The following is a 26,050-nucleotide window of genomic DNA, read 5'->3' as shown; positions in this document are numbered from 1 at the left end:
TGGATGGACAGCCTGGAAGCCCAGGGTGAGGAGTTTCTGCCTGATGCGCAGATTGATCGGTAGCCATTGGAGGTTTTTGAGGAGGGGAGTGATATGTCCAGAGCGTTTCTGGACAAAGATAATCCGGGCAGCAGCATGAAGTATGGATTGAAGTGGAGAGAGACACGAGGATGGGAGATCAGAGAGAAGGCTGGTGCAGTAGTCCAGACGGGATAGGATGAGAGCTTGAATTAGCAGGGTAGCGGTTTGGATGGAGAGGATGTACAGAGGGAGGGAATTCCGGGCCACGGGAAGATGTGGGCCGGGTGGCGACGGCGGGACGGGAGAGAAGGAGGCCTAATGGTGAGGAGGTGAGCGGTGGCGGCAGAGGAGTGGAGGGTGCGGGCTGTGATGGAGAAGGAAAGAAGGGACGGGAGGGACGAGGGGGCGACGGGATGGACAGCCTGGAAGCCGAGCGGGAGGAGTTTTCGTGGTAACTACTTAATATCTCGGGAGGACAGAAAAACAGCCCAGCGTGGGGTAAATTCCTTCCACCCAACATATGCTCCAGGAATGCTGCCAAAAGACATCACAGATTCCAAGCTGTGATTCCCTCTGGACTAGAAGATTCTTGTGGGCAGGGATCCAGTCACTCATTCGGTCGTATTTCCCGGGCCTTTACTGCGTGCACAGCCCTGTCGTCCTTCATTCATTATTTATTGAGCGCTCACTGTGTGCAGAGCACTGGACTAAGCGCTCGGGAAGGACAAGTCGGCAACATCGAGAGCCGGTCCCTACCCGACAGCGGGCTCACGGGCTAGAAGACCGTGAAACATGTAGACAGCTCACAGTTTTCATCCCCATTTTACAGATGAGGGAACAAGCACAGAGATGTGAAGTGACTTGCCCAAGGCCACAGCGCTTGGGAGAGGACAGTACGACACCAGACAGATTCCTGCCCGCAACGAGCTCCCGGTCTAGAGGAGGAGACAGACATTCTTAAAGATAAATCAATCAGCAGGGAAATAGATCAATAACAGATATCTCCATAGGTTCTGTGGGGATGGGAGGGAGAATAATGATATTATTATATTTAATAATATATATTATATATTATAAATATAATACTGTTATTATCATTGTTGCTATCATTAATAGAGAAGCAGCGTGGCTCAGTGGGAAGATATATACAATTATCTCCATATGTTCTGTGGGGATGGGAGGGAGAATAATGATAATGATAATAATGCTATTATTATTATCATTATGATTATCAGTAATAGAGAAGCAGCGTGGCTCAGTGGAAAGATATATACAATTATCGCCATATGTTCTGTGGGGATGGGAGGGAGAATAATGATAATAATAATGATAATAATAATATTATTATCATTATTATTATCATTGATAGAGAAGCAGCGGGGCTCAGTGGAAAGATATATACAATTATCTCCATATGTTCTGTGGGGATGGGAGGGAGAATAATGATAACAATAATAATGTTATTATTATCATTATTATTATCATTAATAGAGAAGCAGCGTGGCTCAGTGGAAAGATATATACAATTATCTCCATATGTTCTGTGGGGATGGGAGGGAGAATAATGATAATAATAATAGCGTTATTATTATTATCATTATTATTATTAATAGAGAAGCAGTGTGGCTCAGTGGAAAGATATATACAATTATCTCCATATGTTCTGTGGGGATGGGAGGGAGAATAATGATAATAATAATAATAATGCTATTATTATTATCATTATGATTATCATTAATAGAGAAGCAGCGGGGCTCAGTGGAAAGATATATACAATTATCTCCATATGTTCTGTGGGGATGGGAGGGAGAATAATGATAATAATAATGATAATAATAACATTATTATCATTATTATTATCATTAATAGAGAAGCAGTGTGGCTCAGTGGAAAGATATATACAATTACCTCCATATGTTCTGTGGGGATGGGAGGGAGAATAATGATAATAATAATAATAATGCTATTATTATTATTATTATCACTATGATTATCAGTAATAGAGAAGCAGCGTGGCTCAGTGGAAAGATATATACAATTATCTCCATATGTTCTGTGGGGATGGGAGGGAGAATAATGATAACAATAATAATGTTATTATTATCATTATTATTATCATTAATAGAGAAGCAGCGTGGCTCAGTGGAAAGATATATACAATTACCTCCATATGTTCTGTGGGGATGGGAGGGAGAATAATGATAATAATTATAACAATGTTATTATTATTATCATTATTATTATTAATATAGAACCAGTGTGGCTCAGTGGAAAGATATATACAATTATCTCCATATGTTCTGTGGGGATGGGAGGGAGAATAATGATAATAATAATAATAATGCTATTATTATTATCATTATGATTATCATTAATAGAGAAGCAGCGGGGCTCAGTGGAAAGATATATATAATTATCTCCATATGTTCTGTGGGGATGGGAGGGAGAATAATGATAGTAATAATGACAATAATAATGTTATTATTATCATTATTATTATCATTAATAGAGAAGCAGCGGGGCTCCGTGGAAAGAGCCCGGGCTTTGGAGTCAGAGGTCAGGGGTTCAAATCCCAGCTCCGCCAATTGTCAGCTGTGGGACTTTGGGCGAGTCACTTCACTTCCCTGGGCCTCAGTTCCCTCATCTGGAAAATGGGGATGAAGACTGGGAGCCCCCCGTGGGACGACCTGATCACCTTGTAAACTCCCCCAGTGCTTAGAACAGGGCTTGGCACATAGTAAGCGCTTAACAAATACCATAAATAAATAATAAATAACCGCGCTTGACGCACATAGTAAGTGCTTAACAAGTACCATAAATACATAATAATAAATAACAGTGCTTGGCACATAGTAAGCGCTTAACAAATACCATAAATAAATAATAATAAACAACAGTGCTTGGCACACAGTAAGTGCTTAACAACTACCATAAATACATAATAATAAATAACAGCACTTGGCACATAGTAAGCTGTTAATACCATAAATAAATAACAATAAATAACAGCGCATGGAACATGGTAAGCACTTAACAAATACCATAAATAAATAATAACAAATAACAGTGCTTGACACACAGTAAGCGCTTAACAAATGCCATAAACAAATACCATACGGTAGGAGAAGCAGCGAGGCTCAGTGGAAAGAGCCTGGGCTTTGGAGTCAGAGGTCGTGGGTTCTAATCCTGACGCCGCCACTTGCCGGCTGGGGGACTTTGGACGAGTCACTTCACTTCTCTGGGCCTCAGTGACCTCATCTGGAAAATGGGGATGAAGACTGGGGGCCCCATGGGGGACAACTTGTCACCTTGTAACCACTCCAGCACTTAGAATAGTGCTTTGCGTGTAGTAAGCGCTTAATAAATGCCATCATTATTAATATTATTATAAATAAATAGTAACAAATAACAGAGCTTGACACACAGTAAGCACTTAACAATAAATACGATTAGGGAAGCAGCGTGGCTCAGTGGAAAGAGCCCGGGCTTTGGAGTCAGAGGTCCTGGGTTCAAATCCCAGCTCCTCCACTTGTCAGCTGGGTGACTTTGGGCAAGTCACTTCACTTCTCTGGGCCTCAGTTCCCTCATCTGTAAAATGGGGATTAAGACTGTGAGCCCCCTGAGGGACAACCTGATCGCCTTGTATCCCCCCCCCAGCGCTTAGAACAGTGCTTTGCACATAGTAAGCGCTTAATAAATGCCATCATTATTATTATTATTATTATTATTATCGATTGATTGATTGATTAACAACCAGACTGAGCCCCTTTTTCTATTTCTATTTATTCTATTCTATTTCTATTCTATCGATTGATTGATTGATTAACAACCAGACTGAGCCCCCTTTTTCTATTTCTATTTATTCTATTCTATCTATTTCTATTCTATTTATTCTATTTCTATTTTTCTATTTATTTTATTTTGTTAGTATGTTTGGTTTTGTTCTCTGTCTCCCCCTTTTATTGATTGATTGATTCCTCTCCCCCACCCTACCTCCTTCCCCTCCCCACAGCCCCTGTATAGATGTTTGGACAGATTTATTACTCTATTTATTTCACTTGTCCATATCTACTGTTCTATTTATTTTGTTAATGATGTGCATTTAGCTTTACTTCTATTTATTCTGACGACTTGACCCCCGTCCACATGTTTTGTTTCGTCGCCCGTCTCCCCCTTCTAGACCGCGAGCCCGTTGTCGGGTAGGGACCGTCTCTGGATGTCGCCGACTTGGACTTCCCAAGCGCTTAGTCCAGTGCTCTGCACACCGTGAGCGCTCAGTAAATACGATTAAATGAACGAATGAACAAATACCGTCATCGTCGTCACCGCATTAATCCCGACGTAAGCGCATCTGATTAGACATCGGTTGCGGACGGGGGACAGGCGGGCTGAATTTGGGGGGACTTTCCAGTCTAAAACCGGACGAACGCCGATCCTCCTTCTGCCGGGAATCTGCTGGGGAGGAGCCTGGTGAGGGCAAAGGCCGGGAAAAATTCCATCGCTCCACATTCATTTCGTTCAATCGTATTTATTGAGCGCTTACCGTGTGCAGAGCACTGGACTAAGCGCTTGGGAAGTACAAATCGGCAACATAGAGAGACGGTCCCTACCCAACAACGGGCTCACAGTCTAGAAGACTATTAGAATATAATATAATATAATACAATACAATGCAATATAATATAATATAGTATAATATAATATAGCATAATATAATATAGTATAATATAATATAATATAACATATCATAGCTAATATAACATAATATAATATTATGATATATAATATAACATAATATAATATAGCATAGCTAATATAACATATAATATAAAATATAATAATATAATAATATAATACAATATAATAATACAATATGATATAATATAATATAATATATAATATAATATAACATAATATAACATAATATAATATTGGAGCATTGGAGAGAGTGCAATACAACAATAAACTGACACACATTTCCTGCCCACAATGCGCTTACATTCCCTCTTCATCCATTCAATCGTATTTATTGAGTATTTATTTATGAGAAGCAGCGTGGCTCAGTGGAAAGAGTTCGGGCTTTGGGGTCAGAGGTCATAGGTTCAAATCCTGACCCCGCCACCTGTCAGCTGGGTGACTTTGGGCAAGTCGCTTCGCTTCTCTGGGCCTCAGTTTCCTCATCTGGAAAATGGGGATGAAGACTGGGAGCCCCCCGTGGGACAACCTGATGGCCTTGTATCTCCCCCAGCGCCTAGAAAAGTGCTTGGCATGTAGTAAGCGCTTAGCAAATACCATAATCAGTTTGCGGCGTGGCTCAGTGGAAAGAGCCCGGGCTTTGGAGTCAGAGGTCATGGGTTCAAATCCCGGCTCCCCCAATCGTCAGCTGTGTGCGGCCTTGGGCAAGTCACTTCACTTCCCAGGGCCTCAGCGACCTCATCTGGAAAATGGGGATCAAGACTGTGAGCCCCAAGTGGGACAACCCATCAAAGATGCATTAATTCATTCGATCAATCGTATTTATTGCGCGCTTACCGTGGGCAGATCACTGGACCGAGCGCTTGGGAGAGGACGACACAACAATAAACAGACACGGTCCCCGTTCAATCTTATTTATTGAGCACTTTCAGAGGGCAGAGTACTGTACTAAGCGCTTGGGAGAGTACGAGGGAGAGTACGACAGAACAGCAAAATGACACATCCCCTGCCCACAACGAGCTTACAATCTAGAGGGGGAGAGCCACCTCTCTTCCTCCCTTCAAGGCCCTCCTGAGAGCTCACCTCCTCCAGGAGGCCTTCCCAGACTGAGCCCCTTCCTTCCTCTCCCCCTCGTCCCCCTCTCCATCCCCCCCATCTTAACTCCTTCCCTTCCCCACAGCACCTGCATATATGTATATATATTTGTACATATTTATTACTCTATTTATTTTACTTGTACATATTCTATTTATTTTATTTTGTTAGTATGTTTGGTTTCGTTCTCTGTCTCCCCCTTTTAGTCTGTGAGCCCACTGTTGGGTAGGGACCGTCTCTATATGTTGCCAACTTGCACTTCCCAAGCGCTTAGTCCAGTGCTCTGCACACAGTAAGCGCTCAATAAATACGATTGATTGATTGATCGATTGAGAGACGTATTAATAGAAATAAATAAATGACAGATAGGGACATAAGTGGTGTGAGGCTGGGAGCGGGGACGGAAGCAGCGGGGCTCAGCGGCGAGAACCCGGGCTCGGGAGTCCGAGGTCGTGGGTTCTAATCCCGGCTCCGCCGCTTGTCCGCTGGGTGACTTTGGGCAAGTCACGTCCCTGCTCCGGGCCTCAGTTCCCTCATCTGGAAAATGGGGATGAAAACTGGGAGCCCCCAGTGGGGCAACCTGATCACCCTGTATCCTCCCCAGTGCTTAGACTAGACTGTGAGCCTGCTGTCGGGTAGGGTCCGTCTCTATATGTCGCCAACCTGGACTTCCCAAGCGCTTAGTACAGTGCTCTGCACACGGTAAGCGCTCAATAAATACGACTGAATGAATGAATCATAACTATTGTTATTATTACTCTAAAGGGAGCGAGTCAGGGCGATGCAGATGGGAGTGGGAGATGAGGAAAGGAGGGATTAGTCAATAAGACAGAGTTGGTAGATCCGTTCCCTGCCCATTCACTCATTCAATCGTATTTATTGAGCGCTTACTGTGTGCAGAGCACTGTACTAAGCGCTTGGGATGTCCAAGTTGGCAACATATGGAGACGGTCCCTACCCAACAGCGGGCTCACAGTCTAGAAGGAGCGGGCCCACAACAAGCTTACAGTCTAGTGGGGGAGACGGACATTAACACAGTGCTCTGCACACAGTAAGCGCTCAGTAAATGCGGTTGAATGAATAATAATAATGATAATGATGGCATTTATTAAGCACTTACTATGTGCAAAGCCCTGTTCTAAACGCTGAGAAGGTTCAAGGTGAGCAGGTTGTCCCCCGGGGGGGCTCAGGGTCTTCATCCCCATTCTACAGATGAGGGAACTGAGGCCCAGAGAAGTGACTTGCCCAAAGTCGCACAGCTGACAATTGGTGGAGCCGGCATTCGAACCCACGACCTCTGACTCCAAAGCCCGGGCTCTTTCCACTGAGGCACGCTGCTTCTGTACTATGTGTATTATGTACATTGTGTATTATGTTTACTATGTACAAAATACTATGTACTATGTTCTAAGTGCCGGGGTGGATACGAGCTAATCAGGTTGGACACAGTCCCTGTTCCCCGTGGGGCTCCCAGTCTCAAACCCCATTTTACAGACGAGGCAACTGAGGCCCAGAGAAGTGAAGCAACTGGCCCGAGGTCGCACAGCTGACATAATAATAATAATAATAATAATAATGATGGCATTTATTAAGCATTTACTATGTGCAAAGCCCTGTTCTAAGCGCTGACAAGGTTCAAGGTGATCAGGTTGTCCCCCGGGGGGGCTCAGGGTCTTCATCCCCATTCTACAGATGAGGGAACTGAGGCCCAGGGAAGTGACTTGCCCAAAGTCGCACAGCTGACAATTGGTGGAGCCGGGATTTGAACCCACGACCTCTGACTCCAAAGCCTGGGCTCTTTCCACTGAGGCACGCTGCTTCTGTACTATGTGTACTATGTACATTGTGTACTACGTTTACTACGTACAAAATACTATGTACTATGTTCTAAGTGCCGGGGTGGATACGAGCTAATCAGGTTGGACCCAGTCCCTGTCCCCCGTGGGGCTCCCAGTCTCAAACCCCATTTTACAGACGAGGCAACTGAGGCCCAGAGAAGTGAAGCAACTGGCCCGAGGTCGCACAGCTGCCAAAATAATAATAATAATAATGGCATTTTATTAAGCGCTTACTATGTGCGAAGCACTGTTCTAAGCGCTGGGAAGGTTACAAGGTGATCAGGTTGTCCCACGTGGGGCTCACAGTCTTAATCCCCATTTTCCAGATGAGGGAACTGAGGCCCAGAGAAGTGAAGTGACTTGCCCAAAGTCACCCAGCTGACAATTGGCGGAGCCGGGATTTGAACCCCTGACCTCTGGCTCCAAAGCCCGCTGAGCCAAGCTGCTTCCCCAAGTGCTCTGCACACGGTAAGCGCTCAATAAATACGACTGAATGAATGAATGAATGAATGAATGAATGAATGCAAGAGAGGGGGTCCAGAAAAAAGTGCGAGAGGGAGGAAGAGGAGAGAGGGGGGGGGATAGTAATAATAATAATAATTTTGGTATTTATTAAGCGCTTACTATGTGCCAAGCACTTTTCTTGTGCTTGGAGCCAGGATTAGAACTCATGACCTCCGACTCCCAAGCCCAGGCTCTACCCACTAGGCCACGTTGCTTCCCTCTAGCCACATTAGAGGTGTTCCCATTCAGGAGGCCCTGGCCAAAGCAAATCCCTGCTGAGGGTTGTACTGTCCTCTCCCAAATGCTTAGTACAGTAATAATAATAATAATAATAATAATAATAATAATAATAATGGCATTTGTTAAGTGCTTACTCTGTGCAAAGCACTGGGGAGGATATAATAACAATAATGATAATGATGATGATGATGATGATGATAATAATAATGGCATTTATTAAGTGCTTACTATGTGCCAAGCACCGTTCTAAGCGCTGGGGAGGTTACAAGGTGATCAGGTTGTCCCACGGGGGGCTCGCGGTCTTCATCCCCATTTTACAGATGAGGGAACTGAGGCCCAGTGAAGTGACTTGACCAAAGTCACCCAGCTGACAAGTGGCGGAGCTGGGATTTGAACCCATGACCTCGGACTCCAAAGCCCGGGCTCTTTCCACTGAGCCACGCTGCTTCTCTCCATACTCAGTACTCTCCGTGCCTCAGTTACCTCATCTGTAAAATAGGGATTAGGGATGCGAGCCCCACGTGGGACAACCTGATCACCCGGTATCTATCCCAGTGCTTAGAACAGTGCTTGGCACATAGTAAGTGCATAATAATAATAATAATAATAATAATGGCATTTGTTAAGTGCTTACTCTGTGCAAAGCACTGGGGAGGATATAATAACAATAATAATAATGATAATGATGATGATGATGATAATAATAATAATAATGGCATTTACTAAGTGCTTACTATGTGCCAAGCACTGTTCTAAGCACTGGGGAGGTTACAAGGTGATCAGGTTGTCCCACGGGGGGCTCGCGGTCTTCATCCCCATTTTACAGATGAGGGAACTGAGGTGAGGCCCAGTGAAGTGACTTGACCAAAGTCACACAGCTGACAAGTGGTGGAGCTGGGATTTGAACCCATGACCTCGGACTCCCAAGCCCGGGCTCTTTCCACTGAGCCACGCTGCTTCTCTCCATACTCAGTACTCCCTGTGCCTCAGTTACCTCATCTGTAAAATAGGGATTAGGGATGTGAGCCCCACGTGGGACAACCTGATCACCCGGTATCTATCCCAGTGCTTAGAACAGTGCTTGGCACATAGTAAGTGCTTAATAATAATAATATGGGATTTGTTAAGCGCTTACTATGTGCCAAGCATTGTTTTCAGCACTGGGACAGATACAAAGTGATCAGGTTGTCCCATGCGGGGCTCACAGTCTTAACCCCCATTTTCCAGATGAGGTCACCGAGGCCCAGAGATGTGAAGTGCCTTGCCCAAGGTCACACAGCAGACAAGCGGCAGAGCCAGGATTAGAACCCACGACCTCTGATTCCCAAGCCCGGGCTCTTCCCACTAAGCCACGCTGCTTCTCTAACGAACGCTGCTTCTGTCTTAACAAATACCGTCCTTATTAATATTATTGTTATTACTCTGCACGTAGTCAACGCTCAATAAATACCACTGATGAATTAAATGATCCTCTGTTTATTAAATATCACTCTGAAAACGGCCACTTTGGCAGTTGTTGCTTGGATCTGAGTGGCCAGTTTTCCCGACTGTGCCTTTGGAAACGAATCCAATTTTCCTTTCTTTTCTTCCTTGCCCCAGGAAGCCGCTCATTAATAATAATAATAAAAATAATAATAATAATGACGGCATTTATTAAGCGCTTACTATGCGCAAAGCACTGTTCTAAGCGCTGGGGAGGTTACAAGGTGACCAGGTTGTCCCACAGGGGGCTCACAGTCATAATCCCCATTTTCCAGGTGAGGTAACTGAGGCCCAGAGAAGTGAAGTGACTTGGCCGAAGTCACCCAGCTGACAATTGGTGGGGCCGGGATTTGAACCCATGACCTCTGACTCCAAAGCCCGGGCTCTTTCCACTGAGCCGCGCTGCTTCTCCACAGTCCAGAGACCGGGCAAGGCATTTTCCAAACGAGCGTGTCAGGATCCAATCGATCAGTCGTATTTATTGAGCGCTTACTGTGTGCAGAGCACTGTACTAAGCGCTTGGGAAGTACAAGTTGGCAACATATAGAGACAGTCACTACCCAACAGTGGGATCACGGTTTAAAAAAGCTTTTTCTGGAAGCTTTCTACCATCAGCCCGGCGTGAGTCAGAGGGAAAACGCGATAATGATGATAATCCTACTGACGGTGCCTGTGGAGCGCTTACTACGTGCCCGGGAGAGAGACGGAGGACGAACGGCCGGAGAGATAAGAGGAGAACCGGGAGAGGCCGGAGTCCGTGGAGACGAGGGTGGAGAAGGTTTCCGGGAGCAGGGGGTGGGCCGCGGTGGCGGACGAGGCCGAGGGGTGGCCAACTTGTACTTCCCAGGCGCTTAGTACAGTGCTCTGCACCCGGTAAGCGCTCAATAAATACGACTGAATGAATGAATGGAGGAGGAGGAGGATGGAGAGTAGAGGCCGACGGAGACTGTGAGCCCACTGTCTCTATATGTTGCCAACTTGGACTTCCCAAGCGCTTAGTCCAGTGCTCTGCACACAGTAAGCGCTCAATAAATACGATTGATTGATTGATCTGGCGAGAAGGAGGTCGTCGGTGACCTCCGAGAGGACGACTTCTGGGAAGCCAAGGGCACGGAAGCCAGGTCGGAGGGGGGCCGGGAGAAAGTTGGAGAAGCTCACTGTGGGCAGGGAACGGGTCTACCACCTCGGTTACAGCAGACTCTCCCAAGCGCTTAGTACAGTGCTCTGCACAGAGTAAGCGCTCAATCCACTGATAATAATAATAATAACGGCATTTGTTCATTCAGTCATTCATTCACTCGTATTTATTGAGCGCTTACTGTGTGCAGAGCACTGTACTAAGCGCTTGGGAAGTACAAGTTGGCATCTAGAGATGGTTCCTACCCAACAGTGGGCTCACAGTCTAGAAGTTTGTTAAGTGCTTACTATGTGCCAGGCGCTATACTATGCGCCCGGGTAGACACAAACCAAACGGGTTGGACACAGTCCCTGCCTGTCCAACGTGGGGCTCCCAGGCTTCATCCCCATTTTACAGATAAGGGAACTGAGGCCGAGAGAAGTGACTTGCCCAAGGTCACACAGCAGAGAGGCGGCCGAGCCAGGATTATTATTATTATTATTAATAATAATAATAATAATAATAATAGCATTTATTAAGCGTCCCCGCCAAGCCTGGGCTTTTGACCCCTGTACACATGTTTCGGTTTGTTGCCTGTCTCCCCCTTCTAGACTGTGAGCCCATTGTCGGGTAGGGACCGTCCCTATATGTTGCCGACTTGGACTTCCCCAGCGCTTAGTCCAGTGCTCTGCACACAGTAAGCGCTCAATAAATATGACTGAATGAATATAGCTATAATTCTATTTGTTCTGACGGTATTGACACCTGTCTACACGTTTTGTTTTGTTGTCTGTCTCCCCCTTCTCGACTGTGAGCCCACTGTTGGGTAGGGACCGTCTCTATATGTTGCCGACTTGGACTTCCCCAGCGCTTAGTCCAGTGCTCTGCACACAGTAAGCGCTCAATAAATAGGATTGAATGGATGAATGAATATAGCTATAATTCTATTTGTTCTGACACCTGTCTCCCCCATCTAGACTGTGAGCTTGTTGTCGGGTAGGGACCGTCTCTATATGTTGCGGACTTGGACTTCCCCAGCACTTAGTCCAGTGCTCTGCACACGGTAAGCGCTCAATAAATACGACTGAATGAATGAATGAATGAATATAGCTATAATTCTATTTGTTCTGACAATTTTGACCCCTGTCCACATGTTTTGTTTTGTCGTCTGTCTCCCCTTTCTAGACCATGAGCCCGTTGTCGGGTAGGGACCGTCCCTATATGTTGCCGACTTGGACTTCCCAAGCGCTTAGTCCAGTGCTCTGCACACGGTAAGCGCTCAATTAATACAACTGAATGAATGAATGAATGAATGAATGAATATAGCTATAATTCTATTTGTTCTGACAATCTTGACACCTGTCCACATGGTTTGTTTTGACGTCTGTCTCCCCCTTCTAGACCGTGAGCCCGCTGTCGGGTAGGGACCGTCCCTATATGTTGACGACTTGGACTTCCCAAGCGCTTAGTCCAGTGCTCTGCACACGGTAAGCGCTCAATTAATACAATTGAATGAATGAATATAGCTATAATTCTATTTGTTCTGACAATTTTGACACCTGTCCACATGGTTTGTTTTGACGTCTGTCTCCCCCTTCTAGACCGTGAGCCTGCTGTCGGTAGGGACCGTCCCTATATGTTGCCGACTTGGACTTCCCAAGCGCTTAGTCCAGTGCTCTGCACACAGTAAGCGCTCAATAAATACGACTGACTGACTGAATGAATGAATATAGCTATAATTCTATTTGTTCTGACAATTTTGACACCTGTCCACATGGTTTGTTTTGTTCTCCGTCTCCCCCTTCTAGACTGTGAGCCCGTTGTCGGGTAGGGACCGTCCCTATATGTTGCCGACTTGGACTTCCCAAGCGCTTAGTCCAGTGCTCTGCACACAGTAAGCGCTCAATAAATACGACTGACTGAATGAATGAATGAATATAGCTATAATTCTATTTGTTCTGACAATTTTGACACCTGTCCACGTTTTGTTTTGTCGTCTGTCTCCCCTTTCTAGACCGTGAGCCCGTTGTCGGGTAGGGACCATATCTAGATGTTGCCGACTTGGACTTCCCAAGCGCTTAGTCCAGTGCTCTGCACACGGTAAGCGCTCAATAAATACGATTGAATGAATGAATGACAACAGAACCGAGTGGGCAGACGAGCTAAGTCACCTCCTACAGCCCCACCCCGCTGCCCCCTCCACCCTCCGCCCAACATCCAACCCCAAGTTTTCACTTCCCCTTCCGCGCATCGCATCACTCCGCAGCTGGCGTCATCATCATCAATCGTATTTATTGAGCGCTTACTGTGCGCACAGCACTGGACTAAGCGCTTGGGAAGTACAAATTGGCAACATATAGAGACAGTCCCTACCCAACAGTGGGCTCACAGTCTAAAAGTCGTTTAACATTCCCAGCGAATCAGTTCAAGAATCCCAGTTATTATTATTATTATTATGGTATTTGTTAAGCGCTTACTATGTCCCAAGCACTGTTCTAAGCGCTGGGGTGGATACAAGGTGATCAGGCTGTCCCACGTGGGGCTCACAGTCTCAATCCCCATTTTCCAGATGAGGTCACTGAGGCCCAGAGAAGTGAAGTGACTTGCCTGAGGTCACACAGCAGACAAGTGGCGGAGCCGGGATTTGAACCCGCGTCTTCTGACTCTCAAGCCCGGGCTCTTGCTTCTCAGTCCTGCCGATGTCCCCGACCTCGCCGTTGGCCGCGTGGCCTCGTAGGCAGAACCCGGGCCCGGGAGACGGAAGGACCTGGGTTCTAATCCCGGCTCCGTGGCTTATCCGCTGTGTGACCTTGGGCAAATCACGGCACTTCTCTGGGCCTCGGTTTCCTCGTTTGAAAAATGGGGATGAAGTCCTACTGCTCCCTCCTGGTTAGGCCGTGAGCCCCATAATGATAATAATGTTGGTATTTGTTAAGTGCTTTCCCCGTTGTCAGGTAGGGGCCGTCTCTATATGTCGCCAATTTGTACTTCCCAAGCGCTTAGTACAGTGCTCTGCACACAGTAAGTGCTCAATAAATACGACTGAAGGAGTGAATGAATGTGCCAAGCACTGTTCTAAGCGCTGAGCCCTCAATGGAAAGAGCCCGGGGTTTGGAGTCAGAGGTCATGGGTTCAAATCCCGGCTCCGCCACTTAATAATAATGTTGGTATTTGTTAAGCGCTTACTATGTGCAAAGCACTGTTCTAAGCGCTGGGAGGAACACAAGGAGATGAGGTTGCCCCGTGTGGGGCTCACAGTCTTAATCCCCATTTTACAGATGAGGGAACTCAGGCCCAGAGAAGTGAAGTGACTTGCCCAAGGTCACACAGCAGACATGTGGCGGAGGCGGGGTTCGAACCCGTGACCTCTGACTCCCAAGCCCGCGCTCTTTCCACTGAGCCACGCTGACTTGTCAGCTGTGCGACTTTGGGCGAGTCACTTCACATCTCTGGGCCTCAGTTCCCTCATCTGTAAAATGGGGATGAAGACTGGGAGCCCCCCGTGGGACAACCTGATCACCTTGGAACCTCCCCAGCGCTTAGAACAGTGCTTTGCACATAGTAAGCGCTTAACAAATACCATCATTATTATTATGCGGGGCAGAGACTGCGGCTGACCTAAGTAGCCTGTCTCTCCCCCACACTTGGAATCAATCAATCAATCAATCGTATTTATTGAGCGCTTACTATGTGCAGAGCACTGTACTAAGCGCTTGGGAAGTACAAATTGGCAACACATAGAGACAGTCCCTACCCAACAGTGGGCTCACAGTCTAAAAGGGGGAGACAATCAATCAATCAATCAATCGTATTTATTGAGCGCTTACTATGTGCAGAGCACTGTACTAAGCGCTTGGGAAGTACAAATTGGCATCACATAGAGACAGTCCCTACCCGATAGTGGGCTCACAGTCTAAAAGGGGGAGACAGAGAACAGAACCAAACATACCAACAAAATAAAATAAGTAGGATAGAAATGTACAAGTAAAATAAATAAATAAATAAATAAACAGAGTAATAAATATGTACAACCATATATACATATATACAGGTGCTGTGGGGAGGGGAAGGCGGTAAGGCGGGGGGATGGAGAGGGGGACGAGGGGGAGAGGAAAGAAGGGGCTCAATCTGGGAAGGCCTCCTGGAGGAGGTGAGCTCTCAGCAGGGCCTTGAAGGGAGGAAGAGAGCTAGCTTGGCGGATGGGCAGAGGGATTGGGGGCATTCCAGGCCCGGGGGAGGACGTGGGCCGGGGGTCGATGGCGGGACGGGTGAGAGCGAGGTACAGTGAGGAGATTAGTGGTGGAGGAGCGGAGGGTGCGGGCTGGGCTGGACAAGGAGAGAAGGGAGGGGAGGTAGGAGGGGGCCAGGGGATGGGCAGGCTTGATGCCCAGGGTGAGGAGTTTCTGCCTGATGCGCAGATTGATCGGTAGCCATTGGAGGTTTTTGAGGAGGGGAGTGATATGTCCAGAGCGTTTCTGGACAAAGATAATCCGGGCAGCAGCATGAAGTATGGATTGAAGTGGAGAGAGACACGAGGATGGGAGATCAGAGAGAAGGCTAGTGCAGTAGTCCAGACGGGATAGGATGAGAGCTTGAATTAGCAGGGTAGCGGTTTGGATGGAGAGGAAAGGGCGGATCTTGGCAATGTTGCGGAGCTGAGACCGGCAGGTTTTGGTGACGGCTTGGATGTGAGGGGTGAATGAGAGAGCGGAGTCGAGGATGACACCAAGGTTGCGGGCTTGTGAGACGGGAAGGATGGTAGTGCCGTCAACAGAGATGGGAAAGTCAGGGAGAGGACAAGGTTTGGGAGGGAAGACAAGGAGCTCAGTCTTCGACATGTTGAGCTTTAGGTGGCGGGCGGACATCCAGATGGAGATGTCCTGAAGGCAGGAGGAGATGCGAGCCTGGAGGGAGGGGGAGAGAGCAGGGGCAGAGATGGAGATCTGGGTGTCATCAGCGTAGAGGTGATAGTTGAAGCCGTGGGAGCGAATGAGGTCACCAAGGGAGTGAGTGTAGATTGAGAACAGAAGGGGGACCAAGCACTGAACCTTGGGGAACTCCCACAGTAAGAGGATGGGAGGGGGAGGAGGAGCCTGCAAAAGAGACTGAGAAAGAACGACCGGAGAGATAAGAGGAGAACCAGGAGAGGACGGAGTCTGTGAAGCCAAGGTCAGATAACGTGTTGAGGAGAAGGGGGTGGTCCACAGTGTCAAAGGCAGCTGAGAGGTCGAGGAGGATTAGGACAGAGTATGAGACAGAGAACAGAACCAAACATACCAACAAAATTAAATAAATAGGATAGAAATGTACAAGTAAAATAAATAAATAAATAGTAATAGATAAATAAATAAATAAGTAAACTTGGAACAGCGCTTGACACATAGTAAGCGCTTAACGAGTACCAGAAGGAAAAGAAAATCGGTGTGACTTCAGTGCCGTCGCTATTCCTCCCGTGGGTTCCCTCGACTTCACGTTCCTTGGGGGTCCCCTCGTCCTTCACCCCATTGATAGCACCCCTCCCTGAGCTTCCAGTGCTTAGCACATAATAATAATAATAATAATAATGATGGCATTTATTAAGCGCTTACTATGTGCCAAGCACCGTTCTAAGCGCTGGGAGGATAGAAGGTGATCAGGTTGTCCCACGGGGGGCTCACAGTCTACATAGTAAGCACTTAGCAAATGCCACCATTATTACTATTATTCCCTCCCCCGGGATCTCCCCAGCGGGATTTTCCCACCACGGCCCCCTTTTCCCAACTCCCTGGAGACCCCTCTCCCCCAACTGGGACCGTTTGCCCTTCGGAAGCAGCGTGGCTCAGTGGGAAGAGCCCGGGCTTTGGAGTCAGAGGTCATGGGTTCAAATCCCGGCTCCGCCACTCGTCAGCTGTGCGCCGTTGGGCAAGTCACTTCACTTCTCTGTGCCTCAGTTACCTCATCTGTCAAATGGGGATTCATTCATTCATTCAGTCGTATTTGTTGAGCGCTTACTGTGTGCAGAGCACTGTACTAAGCGCTTGGGAAGTCCAAGTTGGAGACATCTAGAGACGGTCCCTACCCGACAGCGGGCTCACAGGCTAGGAGGGCCAGACAACAAAACAAAACAGATTAACAAAATGAAATAAATAGAATAAATATGGGATGAAGACTGTGAGTCCCCCGTGGGACAACCTGATCACCTTGTAACCTCCCCGGCGCTTAGAACAGTGTTTTGCACATAGTAAACGCTTAACAAAGACTGTGAGTCCCCCGTGGGACAACCTGATCACCTTGTAACCTCCCCGGCGCTTAGAACGGTGCTTTGCACATAGTAAGCGCTTAACAAATGCCATCATTATTATAGTTATTATTAGAAGAAGGTGTGTCCTTTGAAAATCCCAGAGTTGAGATGCTTTTAAAGATAATTTAAAAAGGATTAGTCCCACTGCAACAATCTGTAGCTCTTGGAATCAACTGCTTAAAAAAGGGAAGGGTCAAGGAGCCTAAATTAGTTTTCTTTTCCTCCTTCCCTCCGACCTGACCCTTAAAACCCACCTACATCTACAGCCCCGCCCTGGGAATCGGAAGGACCTGGGTTCGAATCCCGGCTCCGTCGCTTGTCCGCTGGGTGGCCTCGGGTGAGTCACTTCACTTCTCTGGGCCTCAGTTCCCTCATCTGGAAAATGGGGATGAGGAGGACTGTGAGCCCAATGTGGGCCAGGGACCGTGTCCAACCCGATTATCTTCTGTCAGCCCTGGCGCTTAGAACAGCGCCAGAGAAGCAGCGTGGCTCAGTGGAAAGGGCACGGGCTTTGGAGTCAGAGGTCATGGGTTCAAATCCCGACTCCGCCAATTGTCAGCTGGGTGACTTTGGGCAAGTCACTTCACTTCTCTGGGCCTCAGTGACCTCATCTGGAAAATGGGGATTAAGACTGTGAGCCCCGCCGTGGGACAACCTGATCACCTTGTAACCTCCCCAGAGCATAGAACAGTGCTTTGCACATAGTAAGCGCTTAATAAATGCTATTACATAAAATAAACAGTGCTTGGCACATAGTAAGCACCTAACAAATACCATCATCATCATCATCATCATTATTATTATTATTATTGTTAAAGAGCCCAAAGCAGGTAGGGGGTGGGGGTGGGGTGTGTGTGTAGGGTGGGGTGGGTGTTAAATAACAATAATATTAATAATTATTATGGTATTTATTAAGTGCTCACTATGTGCCAAGCACTGATCTAAGCGTTGGGCCTAGATACAATGTAATCAATCAGGTTGTCCTGCATTCATTCATTCACCCAACTGTATTTATTGAACAGTGCTTTGCACGTAGTAAGCGCTTAATAAATGCTATTATTATTATTATTGAGCGCTTCCTGTGGGCAAAGCACTGTATTCATTCATTCATTCATTCACCCAATCATATTTATTGAGAGCTTACTGTGGGCAAAGCACTGTACTTAGCGCCTGGGAGAGGACGGTACTGCAATAAACTGACACCTTCTCACTGTCCCTCGATCTTATCTATCCCGCCACCGACCTGATGATGATGATTATGGTACTTTTAAACAGTGCTCAGCGCTTAGAACAGTGCTTTGCACATAGTAAGCGCTTAACAAATGCTATCATTATTATTATTTTAAGCACTTACTATGTGCTAAGCACTGTTCTAAGCACCGGGGGAGATATACAAGCCAATCGGGTTGGGCACAGTCCCTGTCCCCCATGGGGCTCGCAGCCTCAAACCCCAGTCTTCTAGCCTGTGAGCGCGTTGTTGGGTAGGGACCGTCTCTAAATGTTGCCAACTTGTCCTTCCCAAGCGCTTAGTACAGTGCTCGGCACACAGTAAGCGCTCAATAAATACGATTGAATGAATGAATGAATGGACCCCCATTTGACAGACGAGGTCCCCGAGGCCCAGAGGAGTGAAGCGGCTCGCCCAAGGTCACAGGGCAGACAGGCGGCAGAGTCGGGATCCGAACCCACGTCCTCTGACTCCCGAGCGCGGGCTCTTTCCGCTAAGCCCCCCTGCTTCCCCAAAGACAATTCTGGAATTCCCAGAATTCCAAGGATGCTCTTTCCCGAGCGTCCCGTCATAGAGAAGCGGCGTGGCTCAGTGGAAAGAGCCCGGGCAATGGGGTCAGAGGTCATGGATTCAAATCCTGGCTCCGCCAATTGCCAGCTTGGGGACTTTGGGCGAGTCACTTCACTTCTCTGGGCCTCAGTTATCTCGTCTGTAAAATGGGGATTAAGACTGTGAGCCCCCCGAGGGACAACCTGATCACCTCAGGTTGTAACCTCCCCAGCGCTTAGAACAGTGCTTTGCACATAGTAAGCGCTTAATAAATGCCATTATTATTATTATTATTATTCCCTGTGCCTGTTACCTCATCTGTAAAATGGGCACTAAGACTGTGAGCCCCCCGGGGGACAACCTGATCACCTCGTAACCTCCCCAGCGCTTAGAACAGTATTCTATTTATTTTATTTTGTTAATATGTTTGGTTTTGCTCTGTGTCTCCCCCTTTTAGACCGTGAGCCCACTGTTGGGTCGGGACCATCTCTACAGGTTGCCAACTTGTACTTCCCAAGCTCTTAGTACAGTGCTCTGCACACAGTAAGCGCTCAATAAATACGACTGAATGAATGAATGAATGAATGCTTTGCACACAGTAAGCGCTTAATAAATGCCATCATTATTATTATTATTATTTCAGTGGCACACCCAGGGTGGTGGGTGAAGGGGTGCCCTCTTTCATCAGGCTCCCATGGCATCCCCCCAAACCCTGCGTCTCTTCACCTTGGAGACGGCGGTCACCAGCCCCTTACCTTTGACCCCCGACGCCTCCCACCCTGAGGGTCCCCTGTGCTAGACGACACTGCCGGGCCTCAGGACCTCTGCCCTCCCAGGACCCTCTTGCCCCCATCGTCACCCCCCTGGTTACCTCAGACACGTTCATGCCCCCCCAGGGTCCCTTCCCTTGAGCCTCATCTACCTCCCCCTCCCAGTGAGCCCGTAGCTTGGAAGGGACCGTCTCATTCATTCACTTATTCATTCAATCGTATTTATTGAGCGCTTACTGTGTGCAGAGCGCTGTACTAAGCGCTTAGGAAGTCCAAGTTGGCAGCATCTAGAGACGGTCCCTACCCAACAGCGGGCTCACAGTCTACAAGGGGGAGACAGACAACAAAACGTAGTAACAAAATAAAATAAATAGAATAAATATGCACCAGTAAAATAGAGTAATATGTGCAAACATATATAGTCATTCATTCATTCATTAAATCGTATTTATTGAGCGCTTACTGTGTGCACAGCGCTGTACTAAGCGCTTGGGAAGTCCAAGTTGGCAACATCTAGAGACGGTCCCTACCCAACAGCGGGCTCACAGTCTAGAAGGGGGAGACAGACAACAAAACATATTAACAAAATAAAATAAATAGAATAAATATGCACCAGTAAAATAGAGTAATAAATATGTGCAAACATATATAGTCATTCATTCAATCGTATTTATTGAGCGCTTACTGTGTGCAGAGCACCGTACTAAGCGCTTGGGAAGTCCAAGTTGGCAGCATCTAGAGACGGTCCCTACCCAACAGCGGGCTCACAGTCTACAAGGGGGAGACAGACAACAAAACATATTAACAATATAAAATGAATAGAACAAATATGTACCAGTAAAATAGAGTAATAAATATGTACAAATATATATAGTCATTCATTCATTCATTCAATTGTCTTTATTGAGCGCTTACTGTGTGCAGAGCACCGTACTAAGCGCTTGGGAAGTCCAAGTCGGCAACATAGAGAGACGGTCCCTACTCGACGATGGGCTCACATCTAGAAGCAGTGTACAGAAGTAGCGTGGCTCAGTGGAAAGAGCCCGGGCTCTGGAGTCAGAGGTCAGGGGTTCAAATCCCACCCCACCACCCGTCAGCTGTGTGACTTTGGGCAAGCCACTTAACTCCTCTGTGCCTCAGCTGCCTCATCTGTAAAACAGGGATGAAGACTGGGACCCCCCCCCAGTGGGACAACCTCATCACCTTGTAACCTCCCCAGCGCTTAGAACAGTGCTTTGCACAGAGTAAGCGCTTAACAAATGCCATCATTATTATTATTATTAATTCATTCATTCGATCATATTTATTGAGAGCTTACTGTGTGCAGAGCACTGTACTAAGCGCTAGGAGGTACAAGTTGGCAACACCTAGAGACGGTCCCTACCCAACAGTGGGCTCACAGTCTAGAAGGGGGAGACAGTGAATGAAACAAAACATATTAACCAAATAAAATAAATAGAATAAATATGTACAAATAAAATAAATAAATAATAGAGTAATAAATCCGTACAAACTTATATACATATATACAGGTGCTGCGGGGAGGGGAAGGAGGTAAAGCGGGGGGGGGGGGGGGGGGGGAGGAGGAGAGGAAAGAGGGGGCTCAGTCTGGGAAGGCCTCCTGGAGGAGGTGAGCTCTCAGAAGGGCTTTGAAGGGAATAGTATTATTAGAAGGGGGAGACGGATGACAAAACCTAACACGTGGACGGACGGGTGTCAGGTCATCAGCACATGCCCCTGCTCCGGGGTTCCCCCACTTCAGACCCGCTGTTACCCGCTGCCCCCCTATCCCCGGAATCCCCTCACCTCAGACCCCGCTGTCACCCTCCGTCACCCTCTCCTGGAGTCTCCTCAGACTCGCTGTCCCGCTCTGCCATCCTCTCCCAGAGTCTGCTCGGTCTTGCCGTCACCGGCTGCCCCCCTCTCCCAGGAGTCCCCTCCCCTCAGACCCCCCGTCACCCACTGCCCCCCTCTCCCGGGAATCCCCTCACCTCAGAATTCCTGTTACCTCTGCCCCCCTCTCCCGGGAGTCCCCTCCGACCCCCCGTCACCCACTAAGACGTTCTCCCAGAATCTCCTCAGACCTGCTGCCACCCTTCCCAGAAGTCCCCTCCCCTCAGACCCTCCGTCACCCGCTGCCACCCTCTCCCCGGAGTCCCCTCCCCTCAGACTCCCTGTCACCCACTGCCCCCCTCTCCCAGGAATCCTCTTATGGTCAGACCACCCCCCATCATCCGCTGCCACCTTCTTCCAGAGTCTCCTCAGACCCGCCTGTCACCCTCCCCCCGGAGTCTCCTCACTTCAGACCCACTGTCTTCCGCTGCCACCCTCTCCCGGAGTCTCCTCAGACCCACTGCCACCCTCTCCCGGGAGTGGCCTCACCTCACACCCGTTGTCACCCGCTGACACCCTCTTCCAAAGTCTCCTCAGGCCCAACGTCCCCATCCCCCCAGGAGGCCCCTCACCTCAGACCCGCTGTCACCCTCTGCCTTCCCCCTCCAGGAGCCTCCTCCCCTCAGACCCCGTCACCCGCTGCCACCCTCTCCCACAGTCTCCTCAGAACCCATCACCCACTGCCCCCCTCTCCCAGGTGTCCCCTCTCCTCAGAGCCCCCGTCACCCACTGCCACCTTCTCCCAGAGTCTCCTCAGACCTGCTGCCACCCTCCCCAGGAGTCCTCTCCTCTCAGACCCGCTGTCACCCACTGCCACCTTCTCCCAGTCTCCTCAGACTCCCGTCACCCACTGCCATCCTCTCCCAGGAGTGGCCTCCCCTCAGACCCACTGTCACCCACTGCCACCCTCTCCCACAGTCTCCTCAGAACCCATCACCCACTGCCACCCTCTCCCGGGAGTGGCCTCACCTCAGACCCCATCACCCGCTGCCACCTTCTCCCAGAGTCTCCTCAGACCTGCTGCCACCCTCCCCAGGAGTCCTCTCCCCTCAGACCCCCGTCACCCACTGCCACCTTCTCCCAGAGTCTTCTCAGACTCCTGTCACCCACTGCCCCCCTCTCCCAGGAGTGGCCTCACCTCAGAACCCCTGTCTCCGGCTGCCACCTTCTCCCAGAGCCCCCTCAGAACCCATCACCCGCTGCTGCCCTCTCCCAGGAGTCCTCTCACCTCAGACCCCCTGTCACCCACTGCCACCTTCTCCTGAAGTCTCCTCAGACTCCCGTCACCCACTGCCCCCCTCTCCCAGGACTCCCCTCACCTCAGACCCCGTGTCACCCATTGCCACCCTCTCCCAGGAGTGCCCTCCTCTCAGACCCCCCGTCACCCACTGCCACCTACTCCCAGAGTCCCCTCAGACCTGCTGCCACCCTCCCCCGGTGTCCCCTCACCTCGGACCCCCTGTCACCCACTGCCACCGTCTCCCAGAGTTCCCCTCACCTCAGTCCCAGGCCCCCCGAAGCCACCCTCTCCCAGAGTCTCCTCAGACCCGCTGCCACCTTCTCCCAGTCTCCTCAGACCCGCTGCCACCTTCTCCCGCCACCGTCTCCCCGGACTCCTCAGATCCTCTGCCACTCGCTGCCATCTTCTCCCCAAGTCTCCTCAGGCCCGCTGTCACCGTTTCCCAGGAGTCTCCTCAGACCCGCTGCTCCCCTCTCCCAGAGATCCCGTCACCTCGGTCCCCCTGGGCCCCCCACTGCCCCCCTCTCCCGGCGTCTCCTCAGGCCTGCCGTCACCCACTGCCACCTTCTCCCAAAGTCTCCTCGGACCCGCTGCCACGGTCCCCCAGAAGTCACCTCAGCCCTGTCACCCACTGCCACCTTCTTTCTGAGTCTCCTCAGACGCGCTGCCACCCTCTCCCAGAGTTCTGCTCGCCTCAGACCCGCTGCCACCCTCTCCCAGGAGTCTCCTCAGACCTGCCACCCACCGCCACCCCCTCCCAGGAGTCTCTTCAGACCTGCCACCCACTGCCACCCTCTCCCCGAGTCTCCTCAGACCCGCTGCCACCCTCACCCAGAGTTCACCTCCCTGAGACCCTGTGCCCCCCCGCTGCCGCCGTCTCCCCGGGTCTCCTCGGCCCCTGTGCCACCCGCTGCCACCTTCTTCCCAAATCTCCTCGGACCCGCTGTCACGGTTTCCCAGGAGTCACCTCAGGCCTGCTGCCCCCTTCTCCCAGAGTTCCCCCCACCTCAGCCCCCCACCCCGTGCCCCCCAGTGTCCCCCTCTCCCAGAGTTCCCCTCATCTCGCCCCCCCGCCCTGCGCCCCTCACTGTCCCTCTCTCCCAGAGTTCCCCTCATCTCGCCCCCCCCCCAGCCCCGTGCCCCCCACTGTCCCCCTCTCCCAGGGTTCCCCTCACCTCGGCCCCCCGTGTCCCCCATTGTCACCCCCTCCCAGAGTTCCCCTCACCTCAGTGTCCCCCTCTCCCAGAGTTCCCCTCACCTCGGCCCCCCGTGCCCCCACTGCCCCCTCTCCCAGAGTTCCCCTCAGCCCAGCCCTCTCTCCCAGAGTTCCCCTCACCTCGGCCCCCCCCCCCCGTGCCCCCACTGTCCCTCTCTCCCAGAGTTCCCCTCACCTCGCCCCCCCCCCCCCACCGTGCCCCTCACTGACCCTCTCTCCCAGAGTTCCCCTCACCTCGGCCCTCTGTCCCAGAGTTCCCCTCACCTCAGCCCCCCCCCCCCGTGTCCCCCCACTGTCCCTCTCTCCCAGAGTTCCCCTCACCTCAGCCCTCTGTCCCAGAGTTCCCCTCACCTCAGCCCCCCCCCGTGTCCCCCACTGTCCCCCTCTCCCAGAGTTCCCCTCAGCCCAGCCCTCTGTCCCAGAGTTCCCCTCACCTCGCCCCCCCCCCCGTGCCCCTCACTGTCCCTCTGTCCCAGAGTTCCCCTCACCTCGGCCCCCCCGTGTCCCCCACTGTCCCTCTCTCCCAGACTTCCCCTCACCTCAGCCCCCGTGTCCCCCACTGTCACTCTCTCTCCCAGAGTTCCCCTCACCTCGCCCCCCCCCCGTGCCCCCCACTGTCCCTCTCTCCCAGAGTTCCCCTCACCTCGGCCCCCCCCCCCGTGTCCCTCTGTCCCAGAGTTCCCCTCACCTCAGGCCCCCCATGTTCCCCACTGTCCCTCACTCCCAGAGTTCCCCTCACCTCAGCCCCTCCGTGTCCCCCACTGTCACTCTCTCACCCAGAGTTCCCCTCACCTCGGCCCCCCCGTGCCCCCCCGTCCCTCTGTCCCAGAGTTCCCCTCACCTCGCCCCCCCCGTACCCCCCACTGTCCCTCTGTCCCAGACTTCCCCTCACCTCAGCCCCCTGTGTCCCCCACTGTCACTCTCTCTCCCAGAGTTCCCCTCACCTCGGCCCCCCTGTGTCCCCCACTGTCCCTCTCTCCCAGAGTTCCCCTCACCTCAGTGCCCTCTCTCCCAGAGTTCCCCTCACCTCGGCCCCCCCGTGTCCCCCACTGCCCCCTCTCTCCCAGAGTTCCCCTCACCTCAGCCCCCGTGTTCCCCACTGTCACTCCCTCCCAGAGTTCCCCTCACCTCAGCCCTCTCTCCCAGAGTTCCCCTCACCTCGGCCCCCCTGTGCCCCCCACTGTCCCCCCTCCCAGAGTTCCCCTCACCTCAGTGTCCCTCTGTCCCAGAGTTCCCCTCACCTCAGCCCCCCCGTGTCCCCCACTGTCACTCCCTCCCAGAGTTCCCCTCACCTCAGTGTCCCCCTCTCCCAGAGTTCCCCTCACCTCGGCCCCCCCGTGCCCCCACTGTCCCTCTTTCCCAGAGTTCCCCTCACCCCAGCCCTCCCTCCCAGAGTTCCCCGGACCTCAGCGCCCCTCTCTCCCAGAGTTCCCCTCACCTGGCCCTCTGACTGTCGCTGTCGCGGTCCGCCGTCGGCGCCGCCGTCGCTGGGGGGCGGTGCTGGGCGGCGCTGGGCGGCGCGCGCTCCCGCGGGGCGGGGCTGGTGGAGGGGCGCGCGCGCGCGCGCGCTCCGGCGGCCCCGCCCCCCGAAGGGCGCTCCATTAGCCGCGCCTGCGCACCCGGGCCCTGCCGGCCACAGGCGGCATTGGCGCGGGGTGGGACGCGCCTGCGCGGACCGGGCGCCCAGGGGGTCGCCTCCCTCCCCGCCCCGCCCAACAGCCCGGAGTGGGCGGGGCCTCCGCCGCTCGACTTCTGATTGGCCGGGCCCGGCCAGTCGAGAAGCCGATAGGGCCACTTCCCGGGGTGGGCGTGGCCTCGGGCGCTCGGCCCCGGATTGGCCGAGCCCGCGTGGCCGAGACGTGGGTAGGGCGGCCCCCTCCCG

General features: G+C 50.8%; 1 protein-coding gene across 1 annotated transcript in view; it reads right to left on the bottom strand.

The window, feature by feature from the left end:
- TAOK3 (TAO kinase 3) overlaps positions 1-25,657 on the bottom strand; it is a 248,794-nt gene extending 223,137 nt beyond the window's left edge. The window contains exon 1 of the mRNA XM_038763111.1: positions 25,607-25,657. The gene's annotated coding sequence lies outside the window, so the exon portion shown is untranslated. The remainder of the gene's footprint in view (positions 1-25,606) is intronic.
- Positions 25,658-26,050: the final 393 nt, after the last annotated feature.

Source organism: Tachyglossus aculeatus, chromosome 21 (genome assembly GCF_015852505.1).
Source record: "Tachyglossus aculeatus isolate mTacAcu1 chromosome 21, mTacAcu1.pri, whole genome shotgun sequence".
Taxonomy (NCBI): Eukaryota; Metazoa; Chordata; class Mammalia; order Monotremata; family Tachyglossidae; genus Tachyglossus; species Tachyglossus aculeatus.
The sequence above is the reverse complement of the archived record's forward strand: the minus strand, read 5'-3'. Positions and strand labels throughout refer to the sequence as shown.